The sequence below is a fragment of the Mustela nigripes genome, chromosome 13 (assembly GCF_022355385.1).
Source record: "Mustela nigripes isolate SB6536 chromosome 13, MUSNIG.SB6536, whole genome shotgun sequence".
NCBI classification, from domain to species: domain Eukaryota; kingdom Metazoa; phylum Chordata; class Mammalia; order Carnivora; family Mustelidae; genus Mustela; species Mustela nigripes.
Genome location: NC_081569.1, coordinates 128,565,405 through 128,572,267, shown reverse-complemented (window position 1 = coordinate 128,572,267; position 6,863 = coordinate 128,565,405). Strand labels below are relative to the sequence as shown.

The following is a 6,863-nucleotide window of genomic DNA, read 5'->3' as shown; positions in this document are numbered from 1 at the left end:
AGGGAATGTCACTGCTTCTGTCTGGCAATAGGCCCTGGGGCCCTGCACTCTGGAAGGGTCCATTGGTGCATTCAGCCTGGGGCGGTGTGAGCACCTGCCGCTCCCTTCCTCCCCCTGCAAAGCTGCCACTTTGCCCCCAGGCAGAGTGAGTTTCTTGCTACCCCTAAGGGCCCAGAGGACAGCTCCCAGGTAAGGCAAAGCCCATCTGCTGCTTTCACTCGGTCCCTAGTGTCTCAGGGCTCTGGGACACACAATACACTTTATCAACCACCTGTCTCTCCCCAACAACCTTCCCTAACCCCACCCCGATTTCTTCCTTTAGAATGATAATAACACATCACGATCCACAAGTAGAGGACTTCATGCTTAGTTCACAATCATTTGCTATCTCATTCGATTCCCTTCATCACGCTTGGAAGGAAGTGCAATGCTTTCTGCTTCACAGAACAGAAGTTCGAAGCTCTGAGTGACTTCGCCAAGATCACTAATACAGAAGAACTTCGAACCCGCTTCTGTCTAATCCCCAAGGCTGAATGAATTCTTCCCTAACACCCCATTTCTGTCCTTTATGGCCTTTTCTTAGGGGAGCCCTGAGGGAGGAAGGAAACATACAGTCGGTCGGTCCCCCGGAGCAAGGAAAACAAAGCTAGAACGCCAAAAAAGGGCAAGAGAGCAAGACACACATGTCAAGCTGCACCCTTAGCCCCTATCTGCAATTCCTCCTTGCCAAGCCTTTTGCCAGAGTGGCCATCTGTCAACACCAGCTTCGGAATGAGGACCCGCAGCCCCTGCCCTCCCCCGGGAGACTCTGAACGGCTGGCTTGATACCCCCAAGCCTACGACGACAGGACGGGGGACGAGGGGCTGAAAGTGTAGGGTGGGGCTCGGCGTCTGCCACCCTGGGTTCAAATTCTAGGTCCACATCTTCCTCGTGGAAAGTCCCTGTGCCTCAGTTTCTCCGTCTGTGAAAAGGCGGGATAATCATAGCTCGGACGTGGGCGTCCTGCGGAGGAAATGAGATAGGGCAGCCTGCTCAGCGCAGGCCATGGCCTTGAGTGGGGCCGTAGGGTACAGTGCTGCAGATGCAAAGGGCACACACAGGTGGGGAGACAGGCTCCGGCGCCCAGCATGGCCACGAGGAGACCTTGAGACTTGAGCCTGTGCCTTGACACTCTGGCTCTGGGGCTGGTCTCGGGGACAGAGTTTTTCACAAAGGGCTGTTCCAAGGCTCAGAATCCAGTAGAAGAAAGGCTCTGCCCTTGTAAAGTGCTCCAAATCCACTCAATTCCTTTCCTTCTCTTTCCTGGAATGTGAAACTAACTGCAGAAACCTTCTAACCTCTGGCTTCGGTTTATTAATCGAGAAGACTGTATGGCTTCCTACGGGCTGGACCCTCGATGAAGGTCTCTTCCCTTGGTGAGATGAGGGGGCGACAAGCTGGACGGGTGCAGGGCACTGGCTGGCTGGGGGGCAGCTGAGCAAGAAAGCGGTCGGGGGAGCAGGCGGGGATACGGGGCATCTCCTGACTTTGTCAGGGAGTGCTCAGGGGAGGAGCAGACAGGAGGTAGAGGACTGTCCTCCTCCTGCCTCACCCAGGGACAAGGGAGGACTGAGACGACGGCCATTTGTCTGGTGGCCACCTTGTGGAAACTCCCTGCCCTTCTCTTTCTAGGCCTGTTTTCTCTCTGCAGAATGAACCACTCTAAAAGGTCCCGCCCACTTAGAATTTTCTAGGATGCACAATCAGCCTCTCTTTCTGGGGTGTTCCCTGATGGTGCTTAAGGAGGCCTGCCTGGTCTTCCTGCCGGTGCAAAGCTTTCTGCCTGCCTTCTCCACCTCCCACCAAGCACCCTCCTTATCAGACACGTGAGGTTCATTTTTCACCAGAGTTTACAAGCAGGATCTGGAAGAGCCGGTCTGCAGAAGTAGTGCCGGCACTTGCTGGCTCCCGCTCCAACAGGGAGGCAAGTGGCTTGGGACCAGGAGACCTGCCTGACAGGTGTGGAGCGCGGGGCAGCAGGCCTGGGGACTAACGCAGCCCAGCCGTCTTTGGCCAGCTGGAGGACTGGCCGGGGGCCCGAGCTGGCCCTGGCTGCTCTAGTGGGGAGGAGAGGGTGCACCCGTGGCGGGGGCGGAAGTGGAACCTTCTGGGCTTTCCTGACGTCACCTCCCCTGCAGCAACTGATTGGCCCAGGGCTTCCCTCTCCCTGGGGCGGGGTTGGGGTGGGGGAAGTCTCTGGGAAGAGTGACCCAATGCCCCAGTCCTCTGTCCGGCTCTGGCACAGGGGAGGGGGCAGGCAAAGCCAGGTGGCCCAACAGACAGATTAAGCATGTGCTTAGGGCACCGGCAGTAAAAGGGCATCAACAGCGCTCTGGTTTGCTTTGGTTTTTTAAAGGGCTGGCTCCTAGTATTTCAAAAATAGCAAGGAAATAGTCATCCTGGGGGAAAAAAATATCAGAAGTCTGTTGGACTTCCGCACACTGATTTTAAGGTTTAGAGAGGTTTTTATTTTGAGTTTGTACGTAGATGGGTTGCAGGCAAGGGAGGGGGTTTACATCTCAACCTCTCAGCTCTCAGGGCTGCTTAAAGGTCTTAATACAGCTCAGGGTAAATCAAGGATCAGGAAAGGGGAGGGGACATGAGGGGGTTGAAAAGAAGGCAGCACAGTGACTGCAGCCCAGAGCTCTGTCCCCTGGAGGGGGAGGCTCTCTGGAGAGAAGCGAAAGCTGGGTTAGCCCCACCTTTGGGCAGAGCGAGGCCTGTGTGAGAGTGGACAAGGTCTTGGGAAACTAGGGTGTGGAATGGTAGGGGGGCAAGGAGTGGGGTCCCACACGGCCCCAGAACTAGATCTGGCAGCTTGAAATTCCAACCGCTGGACCAGAGGTGGGATTTGTTCTCCCTCCGCTCATTCTGGAATTGGCAAAGCTCTTGGCCAGAGGTGGCCAAAGATGGTGGACGGGGAGCTGGCCACCCATTCCTTGGAAGGTGATTCCCAGGGTGGCAGGGAGGGGCAGGGCCTCTTCTCTCACAGACTTCGTGTTACTCACGTGCCAAATACCTTGCTACCCCAACCACACGCGTGACAGCAAACACTTGCTAAGCATGAACTCTGAACCGGTACTGTCCGTGCAGCAGCCGATTGAACCCCCGTACCGCCCTGTGATGCGGTCACTCCATCTCCATCCTCCAGCGAGAAAACAGCCTCAGAGATGTTCACTACCGGCTTCAGAGCACACAGCTGGCTGGTGGCAGAGGGAAGCCACACACCCAGTCGTCCAGCAGGCTTTATTCAATACTACAGGTCTTAGTCTAGCTCTGGGCCTCTGGAGGGCCAAAGCCGCAAGCTGCCACCCCAACTCACTCCGGCCTGGCCATGCTGCTCTCAGCTTCTGCCACGTCCAGAAGTAGGTCCTGATAGTCATTACAGTCAAACACCCCAGGCCTGAGAACCAGGACAGGCGACCTAATTAGCAGACACCCAGTTCCATCCCAGGCGAGTCCCTCCCCCTGTGCTTTCTATGCCCCAAGCCTTGCTCTGAGTGTTTTACAGGCATTTATACCTTAAATCTACCCAACAGCACTGTGATTTTGGTAGAATTCTTATGCCCATTTTCCTGGAGGGGAAACTGAGGGACAGAGAGCTGAAGCAAATAAGTGGAGAAGCTGAGATACAAACCCAGGCTGCCTGGCTCCAGAGTCCATGCCCTTGACATCGCCACACCTCCGGAGGCGCCGTGCCTGGGTTCAAGTCCTGGCGCACCAGCCGCATCGCATGGTAGGTTTGCAATCTTGGACAAGCGACTTAACCTTTCTATGTCTGGGTCCTTCTTCTGTAAAATGTGGGCAATAACAACACCCGCTTTGTAGGGTTATCATGCGGACCTAAGCAGGTTAGGGGATGTAAAGCACTTAGAACAGCACCTGGCCCGTAGTCAGCGCTATGTGCACGGAGACTCCCAGTTTGACTTTGCGGAGTCCCATACTGCCTCTCCTGGAGTCTCCTCCCATGGGGGCTATCACTCATTAATTACATCCCCCTTCTGGTATACTCAACCTCTCCTTCTCCACTAGCCCTCCCCTATGGACATGCTTCTGTCTCCTCGAGCATCAGAGAGACTCCGCCCACCTGCCCCCTGGCTGCCAAGTTCTCTGTTTCCCTTCAGAGCCAAGACTCTGGGACAAGCTGGGTCTTCTGCTGCCCCCCCCCCCCCACTACCCTCCATCTCCATCCTGCACATACTGCGAGGGCCAGGGTCTCCAGGGACCTCCCTGCTGCCTTATCTTCCTCCTTCTCAGCCAACAGCCAGCCCTATCCGAGACACCATCCGGCAGCATCTTCTTCGGCAGGCGGGACACGCCTTCCTGTGGCTGCCCTCCCACCTCTCCGGCTACTCACCTCCTCCCCCAGCCCTGGAAGGTGAGTGTCCACAGTATTCCACAGCCTTGTCATTCTGCCCACCTGGGACCTCATCCAAACGCATGCCTCTGCCACCACTCATAAGGAAGACAACCCCTCTCGGCTCCTGCCCAGACCCGTCTGCAGGGTTCAGGCAGGCACATCCACCTACTTACCTGGCTTCTCCCCCCAGCTGGCCCATGGCACCTCAGGCCCATGTCCAAAAGGGACCAGACCTCTTCCCCTAAACCTGCTCTCATGCTGCATTCCCAGGGCCTCCGAGCTGAGGGCAACCCCTGCCTCCTTCCTCCCTCTGCCTGTCCTTCATGCACCAGAGCGCATCTTAGCACCAGAGCCTGCCTTCTCTCCACCTAACACCTCTGTGCCCCTCCCCCGACGCCACGGTCCCTCCTGACTTTGGCTTCATCACCTCCTGCCTGAATCCTGCAATTGTCTTTCTTTCTTTTTTTTTTTTTTTTAAAGATTTCACTTATTTATTTGACAGAGAGAGAGAAAGAGACAGTGAGAGAGGCAACACAAGCAGAGAAGAGGGAGAAGCAGACTCCCCGCTGAGCAGGGAGCCCAGGCTGCTGCGAAGGCAGAAGCTTAACGAATGAGCCACCCAGGCACCCCTACAACGGCCTTCTACCTGGTTTCACAGCCTTGATTCTCTTTCTGAGCTAATCTAGTCCTCATGCTCCTGCCAGAAAGATCTTTTCAAACGGCACACCAGACGGCGTCCCTCTGCTCACCGTTTTTTCAAAGGCCCTTCAAGATTAATTTCAAGCTCCTCAGCTTAGCTCAGGAGGCCTTGCTTGCTGGTCCCACCTCACCTCTCCCCACATACCAGTGAAACCAAACCAAACTCCTTGCCCTTTTCTGGTGGAACCATGATCCCCCGCCTCCTAGCCCCTTTCTCCCCAACCTTCTGGAAGGGTCTTTGCCAGTGCCCCAGATGGGACAGACCCCATCTGTGCTCCTGTGGCCTCATTGTCAGAGCACTTACCCATCCCCTACCCCCTGCCAGCAGAGGGGGTGGAGGCACGGAGGGGAGGGGGCACCTGAACTAAGCAAGAATAAGGGTGGCGACAATGCCCACACTTACTGAGAGCCTTGCCGACTTGACTGTGTGTTTTAGCAGAGGGGCTGGGAGCGTCAAAAGGAGAGGCTGCAATCTTTTCAGACTAGCGACAGCCTGGGCTCTAGGTGTCTCCAGTCGCCTCTACCGTCCTGAGGGAACAGGAACCCTGCCGCAGGCGCTTGGCCTCAGTGGGGAGGAGAGGGAGCCCTGGGAGGAAGCCACTGGCAGGTGGGACAGGAGATGAAGTTGGATAAGGAGGCTGCAGGCTCTGACTCAGCTGCTTCCCAGGGAGAAGGGCTTGACCTGAACCACGTGGGATTAAGAAAAGTTGGTGCAGGCTGTCAGAGGCCCTCCCTTTCCCCAGGGCGCTGGAGGCAGCGGCTGTGGCTGGCAGGTACCTGCTGACCCCTTCTGCCTCTGCAGGGGAGGGGCGAGGCTGAGCCCAGGTAGGAGTCAGTTACAAGGCATGGGGTGTACCTGAGGCTGATGACCAACTGCAGGTGCCAGCTCCCCCTGCCCGCCTAGGGCCGGCCCTGCCTGCCCCAGCCCCAGCTGAGTTGTCCCACTCACCCAAATGGCATGAAGACCCTTCTGGGGCAGGGCCAGGCAGCTTAACCCCGGGTAAGGGCCGGGGGGGGGGGGGGGGGGCACCCCGCAGCATCTCTTTCTCTGGGGAAGCTCCCAGCCGCCTCTCTCTCCCCCTCCCCTAAGGCGATCCTAATTCCGGAGGGCTCCCTGGCCCCCCAGCTAATTGGCCATGCAGGCAACACCATGAGTCAGGAACCGGTTGCCCGGCTCTAGCCAGACAGAGCACTGCGGGCCTACATCAGACGAGGAGGGGCGGGGGCTGCGGCAGGAGGGGGTGGGGGCGGTGGGGGTGGTGTACGAGGTGGTCACATGACCGTCTGGGCCAAGACCCAGGGGCGCAGAGTTAATTCCTTCGCGTTCACGTGGCCGGCATTCCACAGCTGCCTCTCCCGGGGTGCTGGCGGCCAGCGTCGCCCCGGCGCCCCCGGCGACCCAAATACCTGTTCTCCTAGGCGGCCGAACCCCCGGCACTGCGGCTGCTGAGCCACTAACCCGGGGGATTTCAGACGCCTGCTCCTCACAACTCGCAACAAAACCCAGGCGTCCATAGAAGGGTCTGCGCTCCTGCGAAGGGAAGTGGGGAAGCCCGGGCGAGGGGAGCCTGTGAATCACCTGCAGCAGTGAGGTCGGGCAGGGGCGAGGTATTTAGGGCTCCCTGCTTTGGTTATCTTGTCTGGAAAATGGGAGCAATAACAGCACCTCCTGGGGGTATTTTCCTGTCACAGGAGAGTGAGAGCAACAAGCAGCCCTAATGAAAGAGAAATAGGATATGACAATGCCTGACCCACTGTCAGCTC

At 57.4% G+C, this 6,863-nt stretch overlaps 1 long non-coding RNA gene across 1 annotated transcript; it reads left to right on the top strand.

Moving 5' to 3' along the window:
• The first annotated feature begins 1,909 nt into the window (after nucleotides 1-1,909).
• On the top strand, nucleotides 1,910-6,085 carry LOC131998895 (uncharacterized). Its single transcript, XR_009398913.1, has 4 exons — nucleotides 1,910-1,999; nucleotides 3,580-3,776; nucleotides 4,298-4,418; nucleotides 4,903-6,085. It is a non-coding gene; the product is annotated as an uncharacterized LOC131998895 (long non-coding RNA).
• The last annotated feature ends 778 nt before the right edge of the window (nucleotides 6,086-6,863 follow it).